Source organism: Leptonychotes weddellii, chromosome 4 (genome assembly GCF_054177405.1).
Source record: "Leptonychotes weddellii isolate Sample4059 chromosome 4, ASM5417740v2, whole genome shotgun sequence".
In the NCBI taxonomy this organism is placed as follows: Eukaryota; Metazoa; Chordata; class Mammalia; order Carnivora; family Phocidae; genus Leptonychotes; species Leptonychotes weddellii.
In genome coordinates, this window is record NC_138372.1 from 155,121,141 (window position 1) to 155,139,308 (window position 18,168).

At 36.5% G+C, this 18,168-nt stretch overlaps 2 long non-coding RNA genes across 2 annotated transcripts in view; one reads left to right on the plus strand and one right to left on the minus strand.

Annotated features, from left to right (window-relative positions):
- The window catches only part of LOC115942965 (uncharacterized), a 41,548-nt gene extending 23,398 nt beyond the window's left edge, over nt 1-18,150 (minus strand). The window contains exon 1 of the long non-coding RNA XR_014144364.1: nt 17,740-18,150. This is a non-coding gene — a long non-coding RNA (uncharacterized LOC115942965). The remainder of the gene's footprint in view (nt 1-17,739) is intronic.
- Nucleotides 3,396-18,168, plus strand: part of LOC145720970 (uncharacterized) — a 181,583-nt gene continuing 166,810 nt past the window's right edge. Inside the window, exon 1 of the long non-coding RNA XR_014144365.1 lies at nt 3,396-3,418. This is a non-coding gene — a long non-coding RNA (uncharacterized LOC145720970). The remainder of the gene's footprint in view (nt 3,419-18,168) is intronic.

Sequence of the window (18,168 nt, forward strand, 5' to 3'; positions counted from 1 at the left end):
CTTGAAGGATGACAGGTAGGAGACATCAGTGACATATGTGGGATAATGGAAAAGCAATGTGTCACTTGGAGCCAGAAAACTATAGGGAGAGGGATAGCTCTGCCATTTCCAAGCTATGTGACTTTGGAAAACCACTACCTCTTTGAGTTCCAGTTCTAGTATTTCATCTATGAAAAAGGGATTGTAATATACTGCTTGTCTATCTAATAAGGTAGGTGTGATGACTGAATGAGAACATGTGTGGAAAAGCTTTGTAAATGAGAAAGGGCCTCACTATTGCAAACTATTTACAATGTGTGAAAATAATATTTAAATTTGAAACTTGAAATCGTGTACATTTGACAGTGTGATATTATTTCAATAAATATTTTAGAGACATTTGAACACATCCTGTCACATACTTCCATTTATTTTTGATTCCATTTGATTTGAAAGAACTTGACTACTTGTTGTTATAATGCCCATGTAATTGTATATTCAGAAAATACAAGGGGTTAAGGACAAGTGTTAAGCTGCTCCATGTTTCCACTGAGATGAATTTCTGGGAAATACAGTTTATAACAAAAGCCAGAACTGTGGCCTTTGACTTCCCAATTACAGAGACCATTTTTTAGCCAGAACATAGAAAGGTGTTTAATCATTTATGTATGTGTGTGTGTGGCAAAAAACATATAACATTAAGTATACCATCTTAACCATTTTTAAGTGTACAATTCAGTAGTGTTAAGTATAGTCACATTGTTGTGCAGCAGATCTCTATAACTTATACATCTTGCAAAACTGAAACTGTATGTTCATTAAACACTAATTTTCCTTTTCCTCTCCCTACAACCCTGTTTCTAAGATTCTGACTACTTTAGATACTTAATCTGTGTGGAATCATATAGTATTTGCCCACTTGTGACTAACTTATTTTGTTTAGCACAATGTCCTCAAGGTCCATCTATATTGTAACATGTGACAGGGTTTCCTTCTTTTTTAAAGTGACATAATATACCACTGTATATATATTCCACATGTTCTTTATCCATCTGTCAATGAACATTTGGTTTGATTTCCTTGGTTTCCTATCTCTTGGCTATTGGAATAATGCTGCAATGAACATGGGTGTGCAAAAATCTCTTTGAGATCCTGCTTTTAGTTCATTTGAATACAACATGCTCGAAGTAGGATTATTGGATCATATGCTAGTTCTATTTTTAATTTTTTGAGAAACCTCCATGATGCTTCCCATAAAGGCTACATCATTTCATATTCTCACTAACAGTGCACAAGGCTGCCAATTCTCCACATCCTTGCCAACACTTGTTATTTTCTGTTCTTTTGATAGTGGCCATCCTAATGGATGTAAGGTGATAACTCATTTTGGTTTTGATTTGCATTTCTCTTGCAATTAGTAATGTTGAACATCTATTCATATGCTTGTTGGTCATTTGTATATCTTCTTTGGAGAATTGTCTAGTTCAGTCCTTTGCTTATTTTTTAAATTGAGTTATTTGGTTTTTGTTTTTGTAGGGTTTTTTTTTTGTTTGGGGGGGTTTGGTTTTTTGTTTTTACTTTTTGTTTTTTGTTTGTTTGTTTGTTTTTGCTATTGAGTTGTATAAGTTCCGTGTACATTTTGTGATATTAATTCACTATCAAATATAAGATTTGCAAATATTTTTTCCCATTCCATAGATTGGCTTTTCACTCTATTGATTGTTTCCTTTGATGTACAGATGTTTCTGAGTTTGAGATTGTTAAAATATCCATACTACCCCAAGTCATCTATAGATTCAATGCAATACATATCAAAATCTCAATGGCATTCTTTGCAGAAATAGAAAAAGACTATCGTAAAATTCATATGGAATCTCAAGGGCCCCTGAGTAGCCAAAACAATCTTGAAAAAGAACAAAGTTGAAGGCCTCACACTTCCTGACTTCAAAACATACAGTAATCAAGACAGTGTGGTTTTGGCATTAAGACAGATATATAAACCAATGAAACAGAATAGAGAGTCCATAAATAAACTCTTACATATATGGCCAAATGATTTTCAACAGGGTGACAAGACTACACAATGGTGAAAGCATGGTCTCTTCAACAAATTGTACTGAAAAAACTGGATATTTACATGCAAAAGAATGAAGTTGGACCTTGATACCACACACAAAAATCAACCCCAAATGGATTAAAACCCTAAATATAAGACCTAAAACTATAAACCCCTAGAAGAAAACAGGGAAAAGGTTTAGGACATTGGATTTGGCAATGGTTTCTTGGATATGACACCAAAAATACAGGCAACAAAAGCAAAAACAGACAAAGGGCATAATATCAAACTGATACACATTTTAAACTAACAAAAGTATAGGGTAATGAAAATTATGGTATGGAACCTCATACTATATCAAATAACCACAGTAGAAAACACTCTAAATTACATAGGGGCCTGTTGGCAAAGCATTGGGGAAAATGTTGGCATTGGCTAAGTGAAGTTAGGAGGGGTGGACATGGCCTGAACCCACGTGTGATGGTTTAGAGACCCGAGACCATATGATTCAAGTGAGGAGTTTTAAGTAATCTTATTTGACTGGAGCAAAGAAAACATGTAAGTGAAAGAGACTGCAACCTGCCCTATTTTCTAGGGGATGTCATATAGAGTTCTCATATTTTATCTCACAATTCATTATGGCCCAAAGTAAGTACACTTATTCTTGCTCAGTTTCTATCTTCATTTATGACAGATAATTTAAAATCTTTCTTCATTTCAACATTTCGTGAGTACTTCTTATATAGGAGAGGGCTAGGACTGCGCTAAGATATAAATCTTATAAAATCTGTATTCCCTGTTGCCTATATTTTATTATATAAAAGCCTCTTCATGTTCTTAAATCTAGTTCACTCATAGATTTATTGAGTTTCTGGTATCTATCAGGCCACACGAAAGGCACTGGGAGTACAAAGATAAATAAATTTAAGTTCTTTTCATTTGTATCCATAGATTCTACTTACCATGTTTTATCTTTTCTCTGAGTCAGGCCCAGATTGTTCATGAACATCCTACATTATACAGCTCTGCACTAGATGTAATGCTCTTCTCAATGTCTGACAAATAGAATTGTTAGAGATACTTATTGTGTTGGATTTAATAGACACTCACTGAGCAACTCTACATATGAGGCATCAATGTACACTAGACATGTGAAGCTAAAGAAGGTGCCACCTCTCCCCTTGAAATATGAAAGGATAAAATGATGGCATAGGAATATCTAGCACTTATCTTCTCAGATACATCATTTTAAACAATTATCTACATCTGAAAATGCCTTCAGGAGAGCTAACGATCCCAAATAAGAGATGATAGCACCTGAGTGAAGCACAGAAGTAAGAAAAAGACCTATTGGGGGGCACCTGGGTGGTTCAGTCATTAAGCGTCTGCGTTCGGCTCAGCTCATGATCCCAGGGTCCTGGGATCGAGCCCTGCATCGGGCTCCCTGCTCGGCGGGAAGCCTGCTTCTCCCTTTCCCACTCCCCTTGCTTGTGTTCCCTCTCTTGTTGTGTCTCTCTCTGTCAAATAAATAAATAAATAAATAATCTTTTAAAAAAAAGAAAAAGAAAAAGACCTTTCGGGAAGGTAGGAAAGATGGATTCTCACTCGTCCCATCACCCTTCCCCCAAGCCCAAGCAGCCCAGTGCAGGGAGATACTCCCTCCTGGTGGAGTGAGCACCTGCTTTTACCATGGATCCCAGAGCCAGCCTGTCCAGCACCAGGCTGACTCCTGCAGCCCTGCTGCTCCCTGCAGACTCCTGCCAAACCAGGCTCCCATCACCCAGTGCTTGCTGGCTCCAGTAGTGCCAGGCAGCTCCTGGGACCCCAGGCATCATCCTTGCCACTAGATTCCCAGCGGCTCCTGCAAACCCAGGCCCCAGGTTTTTAATGCATCCCAGTGCCAGGCTCACCCCATGGACCTAGATTTCAGACTGGTTCCCGCAGACCCAGGCTCCCACCTACTTTACAACTAGGTGAACCCTGTGGTCACAGCCTTGAGGTCGGTTCCCACAGACACAGGTTTCCAGCCACCCCACCACAGGACTGGCCCCTGCACACACAACCTCCAGGTTGGCCCCTGACACCTCAAGTTACAGGCCTCACTTCCCTCATTTGTAAAAGAAAGATAGTACAGAACATTCTTCTCTCAGATTATCTGGTTGTACAACCAGCTACTATATGTAAGACTTCTGACTGGTGCATGGCACTGGTCCGTGTTCAGTAAATGTTGGCTGTTATCATTAATCTATCCTAAGTATGAAATATGTTTTTTTTTCAAATGTAAAGGCTTGCAAATGCAGGAGTGTGCTTTATAAAGAAATACATTTCATCTTTGTTTTTACTGCTGTCAGAGATTTAACAGCTCACCCCATTTTCCTTATAAGAATAATAAACTCTTCTGCTCCCGAGTGTGACATTCCTTGGCCCAAAGATAGAGTAATAGAACTTGGTACAATATGTGAATGCTGGACCTCATTGTGAACTGTATCATCTGAGAGGAGAATGTCTGGGCCATGGATATACACTGATTCACTTAGAGGAGACAGGAGTGGCACATTCGCTGAATGACAAAGATGCATGACCACACAGAAGACATTAACTCAGATTCTATGGCACAAAAATACCTGGGTACCGAACAGTTAGGAATTGGGCCTTGGACACTTCAAGAAAGGTTGTAGTGGCCCAGGGGCTTGGAGAAAGTGGGTTCCATGGGCAGCATAGAAGTTGTACACTAATCCTCAAGCAGACTACATAAGCTTTGACAACACCATTTCTGTATGACTAGAATGGATAGAAAACTATAGGCTCTCTTCCCCCAAATGTTCTACATTGCAAAGCTCCAGCATTTATGTGTTTTGCTGTGAATCATAGAGCATTTGGATCCCCAATGCATGGATGAACTACAATTTCCTGTCCAACTTGAGAAAGATTTATTTTGTTAAGACAAAATAAGGGGATTATTTTTTATCTGACAATCAGAGAGCATAATTATACCCATTACATTTAACAACCTAAAGACCCGAGAAAAGTACTGTATCAGGCCCTGCCTGTGTCATGTTCTTTAGCATTGTCCTGCTTCACTTCATGTGTCTGTTCTTTATTGTGGTGATGGAGGAGATGAGTGGAAATGAAACTAGTGACATCAAATGTTCTTTCCACAAACACCAAAAACAAAGATGCAATAAATTGGATCCATGTTGGGTCTAAGGTCATGCTTAATTAGAATGAAGGGAGCCCTGGAGGATGAGAAAGACCCCCATATGGGGGAGCAACTCAAAAATTAAATGGTCACATGTGAAAAAAAACGACAACACTAGCAACATGCAGTCATTTTGCATCAGGAAAGTGTACCAGCCAGGCTGCCTGAGAATTCTAGAGATGACACAGCGTACTTTGCGTACAGGTGGAGGTTGTGTTGCCGAATACCAGAATGCCAGAACGTGGCATGAGTTTGAATTCCAATTCTGTCATTTACTAGTTGCACATCTTTGGGTAAAATATTTTACCATTCAGCCTTCAATTCTTTTATGGTAAAACCTGGGGTAATAATGGCCAATTGGGCAGAAATACTATGAGTTATATTATTGTAAGAGTTAATTCACATATGAGAGTCCCTCACTCAGGACATGGCACATTTTAGGAACTCAATTAATTTGGTTTAGTTCAGTTGAGAGCCTTCCAATCAGGAGTAATTTTTTTAAAACGTTGGTAAAACATCTGGTTGCTTCAGTGTTTTCTAGACATGTTGGATTGACTCTTACTTTCCAGCCAGATGTTGGATGCTGTACAGACACACTAGGATTATATGTTTAACTATGAAAGGACAGCCAATAATGCACTGTCCAAATAGAAATGCATGCAGAGACAAAAGTAACAAGTTGGGCCTAAAGCATTTTAGAAGCCCTGAATCTCTTTCTTATACATTTTGTTAAGTGTTCCAGGAATTTTAATTTTAACTTGTGGAGAAGCTGAAGGACCATGAGTTTGACCTTAAAAGTTGCTTGTGTATCATTCAACTTATTAAGTAGGAGCAACACGATAGGCTGGACCATCTGGAAAGCTACCAAGTGCTAGTTGTGCATTTTAGACTAGTGATTTGAAAGACAAAAAAAGTATTAGCAGAAACGTTATCAAAGAGACTGTACTAGTATTTGGATGTTGGCTTGACAGAAGTCATTCAACAGCTGGGAGATAAATACAAATAGCATCATACAAGTAAAACGTCATTTTATCTTTTCATGTTTCCTTTCTTTTTCCTGCTCCAGACTTAGAAGACCAGGGAAATGGGATGTGGAGAGTATAAAAGGCTAGGGAAGAAACTAGTCACATCCTGCATTCCACAGCAGGTGACTGAGCTTGGGTCAGACACATACTGGAAATAAAGGTGGGGGGACCCAAGGGGGTGGGAGGAAGGAGAACAAGAGGGATAAAGAAAGGGAAAGAAATAAACTAAATAGGAGATTGAATTATAATGACTAGATCACAGTTTAATAGTAATATATTCCTTTTTCAATACATAAAATGGGGCTGTTATAATAACACAAAGTGCCCCAAATTTATTATATTTTCCTGATATTCCGAACAGTGACAGGGATTAATTAGGTCTGAAGAGCTATGGTGAAGAAAAATAAAACTATGGCTGATTAAGCCTCACTAAGAGTTGTAACATCAATATGTCATTTACAAATATATTCCAGAAGATTTCTGAGAAAACTACCACTAGGTTCACAATTGTTCCTAACGAACTCACATCTGCTCTCAACAACTTTGGCACACAAATATTTACCTCTCTCTACCGTGATATCAGTTGGTAGCACAATGACATCTATAATATTTTTTTGTAGTGAGATGAAACTGGCTCATACTAGCTTGTAAGAACCAATTGTTAAATTTTCAGAAATTTTGCAAGCCAGTAGTTAAATTTAGTAAAAATTAGATTATGCTAGGTATAAGCTTACAATCAAATAAGTTATATTAAAAACAAAGGTGGTAAACACTCAAAACACTTTCAACTTATTTTTACTACATATCACTATCACCTATGCTCTTGAGTTTATTTATGAGTACTGTATTTATATGTTAGAAATACTTTATAATACTGTGCTACTATGCATCTCTTTCCAATTCCATGTTCAATGACATCATGCTGGTAGCTTGAAATCAGTGAGACTATTTACACCACACTATTTACACACATGCTATAAATCAGATACCTTCATTTTTTTGTTTTGTTTTGTTTGTTTGTTCTTTCCTGGAGAGCCATTTTTTAAAAATCTTTACCAGTACACCACTGGTGATCCCTGATTGTTTCTCTTTTAAGAGTTCTTTAATACCTCCATATTATTTTAAGAATTGCCTACTCATTTTGTTCCATTAGAAATCCTTACATCTCTTTCCATTCCATACTAGGTCTCAGCATTCCCTCCAAGAAATAGGTAAATATTCAGAAATTGTACAACTGTGAGGAAGTGTTGTGAACTAGTATTATTATGCTATTCTAAAAATACGTTTGAATGGTTCTTAAAGGAAAAAATTCTGACTTTTAATAAAAAAGGAATCAGTAGCCTGTGAAACTTTATTTTGAAACAAAGAAAATATTTAAAGCTAAAGACTTTTGTTATAATTCACCTTGTGAAAATATAATAGAGTATGTGTGTGTGTATGTCTATACATACATCTCATTTTTTACATCATTGCCAAATGACTTAAAGCCAAATATAATTGGACAATCTTGAAAAAAAAGAGACAATGATTATCAGAAAAAAATAAATAGCAGGAAAAAATCCAATGAAATATTCAAAGTGCTGAAAAAAATACTATCAATCTAGAATTCTATACCAAGTATTAATTATTTTTATATCTATACCTATATATGAATACATATTCATAGTTTCCTTCTTTTAATTTTTAATTGCATAAAGAATATATACACAATTTTGCTTGATTTATTTTATACATAATGTAATATATATGCATATAAGAGCATGAAGGATGGAGGAGTAAATGGAACTATACTTTTCAGGGTTCTTAAATTAATACCTGTAGTAATTCAGTATTAAATACAATTCGATTTTGATAATTTAAAGATGATAGTTATCATTCTTAGAGCAACTTCTAAAAATAATTGAGACATAGCTATAAATCCAGTAGAGGAAATGAAATAGAATACAAAAATATCTGTTCAGTACAAAACGTAGTAAAGGAAGAACAAAAGAAATAAATTTACGAGACAAATAAGAAAGACATAACAAATGGCAGACTTAAATCCATCAATTTTAGTAATTACTTCAAATTTAAATAGATCAAGTACCCCAATCAAAAGCAGAGACTGATAATAAATTTAAAAGAAGACAAAGCTATATACATCCTAAAAAATTCACTTTAAGTACAAATATACAAATAATTTGAAGGTAGAAGAATGATAAAATGCAAACAAAAATATCAGAAGGCCAGAGTGACTATAATGATATCAAATTATATAGCCCTCAAGACAGACTTGTTTATATAGAGGTAAAAACAGAACATTCATAATGACAAAAATGATCAACACATCAGGGAGGTGTAGCAATTATAAAGATATATGCACCTAAAAGAATTTCAAAATACTTGAAGCAAAAACTGACAGATAAAGTGGGAGAAAGACAGGTGTCTTGTTAGAAGAAGAATGAAATTAAAAATCATGTGATAAGGAGGTAGGTAGAGAGGAGCAGTTGCAAATGGGAGTGCAAGTGTCACATCAGGATTTCTGTACAACTGTCACTTTCACAGTAAAAATGACTTGATAATGAATCTTGAAAGTCATTCATTTGTTCATGCATTCATTTAGCAAATATTTAGTGAGCATTTATGTCTGGGGCAGTAAACTTAGGGTGATTATATAATAGGAAATAAAACAGAATTAATCCCTGCCAAAATAGAATTTAATGTTCTTTTGTAAGAAGCTGATTTATACAATGATTCTTCTTCAGAAAGAGGAATTCAAGTTGTCCTAGCCAAAAGAGAGGAGAAATGGAAAGCTTGACACTAGGCTGGATGAAACCCTAAGAAATCACAAGTAGAAAGAATACTGGGCTAGACGGGGAGCGGGATAAAAATAAAAGATATAATCTTGTTTAGTGAGGAAATGACAATAGGATCAAGAAGACATGTGACAGTACTATGGAACTGTAAAAGTGATTGGTGCAATATGAGTCCTTAAGTGGCTATAAAGCAGAGTAGAATGAAAATAAAAAGAAAAGAAATAGATACATGTAAATATGAATATGTAATATAACACAATAAATCTAAATAAAATAGATATGTTTCAGAAATAGGCAAAGTTTTGAGAACTGTTTGGAAGAAGTGATAGAAGGCAGGAAGTCTATTCTTGGCAAGTGTGGTTAGGTTTAAGGAAGACTATCACAAAGCAGGGCCATATGTAATTTGAGTAGAGCCCTCCCAAGGGGCAATGATAGCAGATACGCTCTGCAGTGGCTAAGGGAACACAAAAGAAAGTATTGAGAAATGAAGATGAAAAGAAAAGAGAGGGTTAGGAAAGAATGCTGATGAATGCTTGGCAACCAAGTTTTAAATGAAAGATGGAAATATGAGCAAAAGAATAATCCAACCAAAAATGATGTTGGAGAAAAATTATCCTTGCTGCTGTGTCACAGATTTGGAAATGGATTACCATATCAATACAAGTTGATCAAATAACATTTTTGGAGGCATGAATTTCTCTTTCCCTTACAAAGTTTTCATAGCAAGGAAGCTTCTATTACTGCAACATCCTGTCTCCTTATTCATTCCTTTCCATGGGAACAGGAGATGGCCGATTTGATTAGTGAGGTTTGTAAAAGAATTGAGCATGCATGACTACATTCCTCTCTATCTTTGGTATACAACTCCTTATAAGAAGTCCCAGTTCATCTCTGATCTTCCATGCCATAAATTTTATGAAAGTAGATCTCTAGGAAGGTATTTATGTGGGTGGGTATATATCTAAATTTTGGCTATAATATCAGTCAAACTATTGTTACCATATTCCATCTGCTTGACTCTTGTATTTCTCAATGTTTTTGAACTTGGATGGGGAAGAGGAGTATTATTTACTATGTCTATCAAGCCTTAGGATAATGAATTAAAAATAAAATACAGACAATGTCTTAAAATATTCTTGTTTTAGCTTCAGTTTTGAATGTTTAATTATTAATTAGAGATACTCAGGAAAGAGGTGAGCATTAGTTACATAAATTTGGGATTTACTATTCTAAAGTAATATTTGAAGCTACAAGTGATTAGGAGCACCTGAGTGGCTCAGTCGGTTAAACATCTGATTCTTGATTTCGGCTCAGGTCATGATCTCAGGGTGGTGGAATCAAGCCTCATGTCAGGCTCCATGCTCAGCAGGGAGTCGGTTTGAGATTCTCTCTCTCTCTCCCTCTGCCTCTCACCCCACTCGCTCTCTCTCTCTCTCTCAAATAGATAAATAAATCTTTAGAAAAAAATAAAGCTACAAGTGATTAAATTGTCTAGAAAAGTAGAATGGAAAGATAAGGGGGCCAAGAGAAGAACGGTGTTGTTGAAATCAGAGACTATAGAATAGAAGGAAATGAAGGCAGGAAGGGTCTATTGATAGAATGGAAGAAAAGTGGGATGCAAAAGTCATGAGTAGGAATAAGGAAGTGAGAGAAACAAAAAAAAAGATGAATAAGTTAGGAAAAGGAATCTAGGCATTTACATATTTAAATGCAGAACAATTCAGAGCAATGCTTAGGCCATGGATGTGGACAAAGAAGTCACTGAAGTAGAGAATGTTGGAAACCACTGGTGCTGAGAAAGACAAGGAATAGAAATACTGCATTGACTAGTTATTTCCATCACATGCTAGTAATTCAGGATGATGGCAGGTTTTTGTGTGAAGTAGTTAGATTTAACTATATTCCATGTTCTTAAAGAATGAGTAACATTCACCATATTTTACCAGGCACTATCGGAAGACACTGTTGATTCAACAAACAGGGCTGACAGGGTTACTGATTTCCTTGAGCTTATATTTTAAAGAAATAATGAAATAATAAATGAATAAAGAAGAAAAAGAACACACAGTGATGAGTTCCAAGCAGAGAGTTTAAATAGAACAATGTGATACAGAGTGACAGTCTGGCTTCTTTAAATTGGTACTAAGAGAGGCCTCTGTGCATGTAAGGAAGTCCCTTAGGTTGATAAAAGATAGTGATGGGTTGGGGCACCTGGGTGGCTCAGTTGGCTAAGCGACTGCCTTTGGCTCAGGTCATGATCCTGGAGTCCCTGGATCGAGTCCCGCATTGGGCTCCCTGCTCAGCAGGGAGTCTGCTTCTCCCTTTGACCCTCCCCCCTCTCATGTGCTCTCTCTCTCATTCTCTCTCTCTCAAATAAATCAATACAATCTTAAAAAAAAAAAAAGATAGTGATGGGTTGGGCAGAGTGTGGCATGAGCCACAGAGGAAGATGGGCTTTGGGTCCTCTGGCCCTGCTGTGCCAGGAATCATTCCAGGAAAAATGATTCTGTTCTTCCTTTTTGAGAAAGGAACCAGCAAATGCCTCTTACTTTGGTCCTACTTAGTTGTAAGATTATACACAAGCTATTATGTTTCCAAACGTGTGGGACTAGATCAAACACACTTAAGTCAGGAAGAGGAATAATTAATTACTCAGTCTCTTTAGAATATTAGACGCCTACATCATAGCAAGTAAGATAGTCTGAGTTGAGCATATTTTCCATTAACTTTAAGAAATGAGAAAAGTGAGTCCCTGAAAAAATGAGTCATTTAAGGCTGCATGTTGATTCTGGGGCTCAGCCCAGGCCAAGGTTAAGCTTTCAGATTCTAGTTTAAAGCACTGGAATGGTCAAACTCCTCTAACTAAGCTCAAGTGACACCGCTGGCTATTGCATATTGAATGCCCATATTGTAGTGGCCACTGGGTAGACTGACAAAGAGAAATTTGACAGGTTGTTAGCATATCTAATGACTGACTAACCACTAAAAAAGATTCAAGGAAAACAATGTCAAATACCCAGAAATACACAGTTTGGACTATATTTTAAAGGCACATTGTGGGCACATCTCCCAAAACCAAAATGGTGGCTCATCAAAAGCATACTTATTTGGGCTTTAGCCATTGACACAAATCTAGATTCCAAAGGCAATTACTCTAAGCTCAGACGGTTTTTTGTTTTGGGTTGGATTTTTTTTTTTTTTTCTTCATATTTCAAACCCTCTCCACCTTCTGATTAGTTATCAAAAGTAGTCTCCACTAGCAAAATCAAGGGTGCAAATATAGCCTTACATAATAGGAAAACACCAGAATCGTATTTTCCAGGTTATTTAGTGATAGCAAAGGCAAAGACTATTTCTGTTTTACCAACAGTAATTAGTCCTTCAGCAGAATTCATGATTTCTGCTAAGAAAGTGACTTCATAATAATAATAATCTGAAAGCCTGGCAGAGACTTAGATAATGATAGAAAGCATTTGCTCTTAATGTTTATGCAGATTTCAAAGGGTCTTTGAAATCACTGTACAAGGGTTTTATTTGTGTTTGAAACCAAAAAATCAAAAACAAAACAGGAAATTGGGGCATTATGAGGAACCCTTCATTGTTGAAAGAGTGAGATTTATTTTATTTTATTTTACTTTCACCACAAACACATTTTCTTTTTTTTCATTAAGTTTTTAAATTTTAATTCAAGTATAGTTAACATACAGTGTTATATTAGTTTCAGGTGTATAATATAGTGATTCAACAATTCTATACACCATTTCTCAGTGCTCATCTAAGTGTATTCTTAATCCCTGTATTCTTAATCCTGTTCACCTATTTCACCCATCTCCCCTAACCACCTATGAATACCCTCCATTAAAGTTATTTTTTTCTTTTTCAACAAGAACATTTTTTACTTGAAGCATACTTTAGAATACATGGTTCTAACAGATATATATAAAACATTCCATCCAAGAAAATAGAATACACATTTTCTTTAAGTACACACAGAAGAATCCCCTGGTTAATTCACATAAAAGGGACATAACAAATATTACCAATTTAAGAAGACTGAAATTATACCACATATATTTTCCAATCACAATGGTACAAAATTAAAGATCAACAATAAAACAAAGCTAGAAAATCTACAATGTAAATATTAAACATTTAATATGTAAATATTAAATACACTACAGCACAAGCATTGGGCCAAATAAGAAATCAAACATAAAATCAAAATATGTCTCAAAACAAAAAAAGAAAGAAAGAAAAAAGAAAACACAATATTCCAAAACCTATGGGATGCAGCAAAAGCAGATGTCAGAGTAAGATTTATGCTATAAATGCTTGCTTGTATTAAAAAAAATGTTCAAATAAACAACTTAACATTATACCACAAGGAAATAGAAAAAGAAAAAACTTAGCTGCAATTTAGTAAAGGAAGAAAATAACAAAGAAAAATTAGAAATAAATAAGATAGAGACCAGAATAAATAATAACATAACATTGAGTGTAATGACCAAAAAAATGAACAAAATTGGCAATGCTTTAACTAATAAACTAAGGGAAAAAAAAGAGAGAAATCTCAAAACCAAAATGATAAATGGTAAACAATACAGCACATAACCACAGAAATAGTGTGACAGCACACTACTATAAAAAATTATATACTAACAAATCAGATAACTTAGAAAAATAACTCCTAAAAATGCACAAGTTACCAAGATTGAATCATGAATCTTTTTTTAAAAATTTTTTAAAAGATTTTATTTATTTATTTGTCAGAGAGAGAGCACAAGCAGGGGGAGTGGCAAGCAGAGGGAGAAGCAGGCTCCCCGCTGAGCAAGGAGCCCGATGCAGGACTCCATCCCAGGACCCTGGGATCATGACCTGAGCCAAAAGCAGATGCTTAAGTGACTGAGCCACCCAGGCATCCTGAATCATGAATCTTGAATCCAAGAAAGAGGAAATCTTCTTAGACCAATAACAAGAATGAAAGTCGAGTTAGGAATCAAAAATCTCCCAGCACAGAGGAGCCCAAGACCACGTGGTTTCATTGGTGAATTCTACCAAACATTTAGCAAAATAATTAATGACAATCTTTATTCAAAATCTTACAAATAATGGAATAGAGGGAACACATTCAAAAATCATTCCAGGAGTCCAGTACTACCCTGACAGTAAAGCAGGATAAAAACATTACAAGAACAAAAAAGTCTAGGCTGTCCGATATCAGTATTGCTACTCTGATTTTCCTTTGACATCCGTTTGAGAGATAAATATTTCTCCAACCCCTCACTTTCAATGTGCAGGTGCCTTTTTAGGTCTAAAATGAGTCCCTTGTAGGCAGCATACAGACTGGTCTTGTTTTTTACTTTATCCATTATGACACCCTATGTCTTTTGATTGGAGCATTTAGTCCACTTACATTCAAAGCAATTATCAATACATAAGTGTTTATTGTCATTTTATTACTTGTTTTGTCATTGTTTCTGGAGATTTTCTCTGATCCTTTCTTGTCTTTGTCACTTTTGCTCTCTCCTTTGCACTCAAAGGGTCTCCTTTAATATATCTTGCAGGGCCGGTTTAGTGGTCACGAACTCCTCTAGTTTTTGTTTATCTTGGAAACCCTTTATCTCTCTTATTCTGAATGATAGATGTGCTGGATAGAGTATACTTGGCTGCAGATTTTTCCCATTCAGCACTTTGAATATATCATGTCACTTCCTCCTGGCTTGCCAACTTTCTGTTGAGAAATCTCCAGCTGGCCTTATAGGTTTTCCCTTGTAAGTTAAGGACTTCTTTTGTCTTGCTGCTTTTAAGATTTTTTTATCACTATTATTTTGCAAATTTAATTACAATGTATCTTGGTGTTGGCCTGCTTTTGTTGATTTTGATGGGAATTCTCTGTGCCTCCTGCATCTAGATGTTGGTTTCCTTCCCCAGATAAGGGAAGTTTTCTGTTATTATTTCTTGAAATAAATTTTCTGCCTCCTTTTCTTGCTCCTCTTCTTCTGGGACTCCTATAATACAAATGTTATTATGTTTGATGGAGTCACTGAGTTCCCTATCTATTCTCGTGTTGCATAATTCTTCTTTCTCTTTTTTGTTCAGCTTCAGTATTTTCCATTATTTTATCTTCTAGGTCACTAATTTGTTCCTCTGCTTCTTCCAGCATGCTGTTCATTGCATGAAGCCTGCTTCCAATCTCATTTATTGTATTCTTCATCTCTGATTGATTCTTTTATAACTTTTATCTCTGTTGTAAGGATCTCACTGATATCTTTCATTCTTTTCTCAAGCGCAGTGAGTATCCTATGATTGTTGCTTTAAAATCTCCATCAGGCATGCTACTTATATCTGTTTTGCTGAGATCTCTAGCCATGGCCTTATCTTGTTCTGTCCTTTGGGATAAATTCTTCCCTCTTGGAATTTTGTCTAAGTCTCTGCCTTCTTCTCTGTGTTAGAAAAGCTAGTTATGTCTCCTTCTCCTGAAAGTAACGGCCTTATGAAGAAGAGGTCAGGTACTGCCAGGGGCCTGATGCTTCAGGGAGCATCTACAGTGTGTGCTGGATGCACTCTGCTATTGTGTTTTGGCTGCTCTGTCTTTCAGGCCAATCTTCTGTCTGCCCTCAGGTTGTTTGCCTGCCTTCTCTCCAGGAGCAGCACAATGCCCTCCAGGCTCTATCCCAGGCAAACCTGCTAACCTTTGAAACTCCAGGCTTTAAGCCCCGCTGGTTATAAGAACTCATGAAATTCAGCCCTTCTCATTTTCCAAGCTAATGGCTTTGGGGAAATGTTCTCCTTATGCATTCCCTTGTACGTTCCTCTCTCTCTCTCTCTCTCCCTTCTCTGTGACCACAGCTCCCTCCCCTCCAAAGCACTCTCTTTCCATTTCTCCCCTAAACCACAACTCCACACTTCCTATTGTCTTCAATGTGGCCTCTTCTCTTCCTTTAGTTGTGGAGTTTGTTATATCAGTCTTCAGGCCAATTTCTGGGGTATTTAGGATGATTTGATAGTTATGTAGTTGTGTTCATGAGATGAGCCAAGCCTAGGGTCCTCCTACTCAGCCACCATCTTGGGGAAGCCCAAAGAGTGAGGATTTTAAACTGAGGATATTTTGCTTGACTTAGAGAAGATATCTGATAACCCCAGAAAGAAGTATCCACATTTCCACTTCAAGCACCTTAAAGGAAAGCACTGGAAGTGGTCAACAAACGTACAGTTGACCTTTGAACAGCAATGGGAATTAGGAGCACTGACACCCTGCACAGTCGAAAACCTGTATAACTTTTGATTCCCCCCAAATTTAACTACCAATAGCTTACTACTGACCAGAATCTTTACTGACAACAATTCATTAACACATATTTTGTATTTTATATGTTTTACATACTGTATTCTTTTTTTTCTTTTTAAGATTATTTTTTACTTATTTTTTGGCAGAGAGGGAGACAGCATAGAGGGAACACAAGCAGGGGGAGTGGGAGTGGGAGAGGGAGAAGCAGGCTTCCCACCAAGCAGGGAGCCTGATGCGGGGCTCGATCCCAGGACCCTGGGATCGTGACCTGAACCAAAGGCAGATGCTTAATGACTGAGCCACCCAGGCGCCCTTCATACTGTATTCTTGCAATAAAGTAAGCTAGAGAAAACATAATGTTATTAAAATCATAAGGAAGAGAAAATACATTTACAGTATTGTATTATAAAAAAATCTGTATCTACAAAAAAATCTGTGTATAAGTGGACCTGCACAACTCAAACCCATGCTGTTCAATGGTCAACTGTATATTTGGGTCTACCCTGTGTTTATTTGAGGGCCTATAACAAACTAAAACAAACTTGACTTGGTCTGTACCCTTGGGATTTTATAGCCAAAAGAGAAAGATGAGCTCATAAGAAGATACTTTGAATAAAATATGAACATGGGGATAATAGAGGTTTGCTGAGGTTGTCAATGGAACACAAAGGAGGACGTACAGAGAAGTCAGGGAGATTTCCTTGGGAAGCTGTGTATTAGCAAAAGTTTGTTAATTTTTCCTTTCTTGTTTTTATAAGTGATATAAAGTGAGTTAAAATGAACTCATAGCATCAATCTGTGTTTAGAATAGGAAAGAATCTTAAAAATCATGTATTATCCCAATCCAGGGAGGTTTAATTCATGATCCCAAGAGACTCAGTGACAATGGCCAAAACAAATGGAGACACAACATAGCCCATGAGGTTCCAAGTACAGTTTCACAGGTGTCAGAGGTTAACCAGGCTAACTGCCTAATAATGTATTTTGTTTGAATAAGTTTTCTTATTATTCCATATTATTATACCACTATTATGAAAAACCACTGAAGCTAATAAGGAGAGAATCATTTTTCCCCCAACAGGTGTGCTTCAAAATTTTCCTAGGACACTTTGCTTATTTTTAAAAAGTACGAGTGTCTCTCTTCAAGACTGTCCCTGTCTGTAGCCCACAAAACTGATTTTATTCAACCTCATTTAAATGAGTGCCAATTAAACTCTCCCAAATCTATTAGTCAACAAATAATTCTTTGGCATGGAAACACTTTCCTCAAGTGATCTTTAATCTGGGTAGAAAGGAAAGCTTTGCATATTGGCTCAGAATCAATTAAAAATAGATATACATAGGTATTCTCAGTCTATTAGTTTTCAGAGGATTATACAAATGTCCTTGGTACTCACAGTCCAGAATGTACTTGGTATCTGCCTCCTTTTTATAGGAATAAAGGATTCCTTCCAGCTCAAATGTGCAGCGACAACAGTTTGGTAAGAAGATGTGCACTTAAGTACATGAGCAGCCTGCTTTGATGTTAAAGGTATACTTGTAGGTTTCCAGCTAGTTTTGGACTTTGGAAACAAAGAAAAAATCATTTTTAATATGTCGTATTAGTTTCACATTGCTGCTGTAATGAATTACCCAAAACTTAATGGCTTAAAGCATTACAAATTTATCCCCCAGTCTGGAAGTCAGAAATCTTAAGTCTTACAGGGCTAAAATCAAGGTGCCATTAGACTGTTTCTTTTGGAGGCTCCAGGAGAGAATAAGTTCCCTTGCCTTTGCCAACTCCCAGCCTACATTCTTTGGCTCATGGTCTTTCTACACTGCAAACT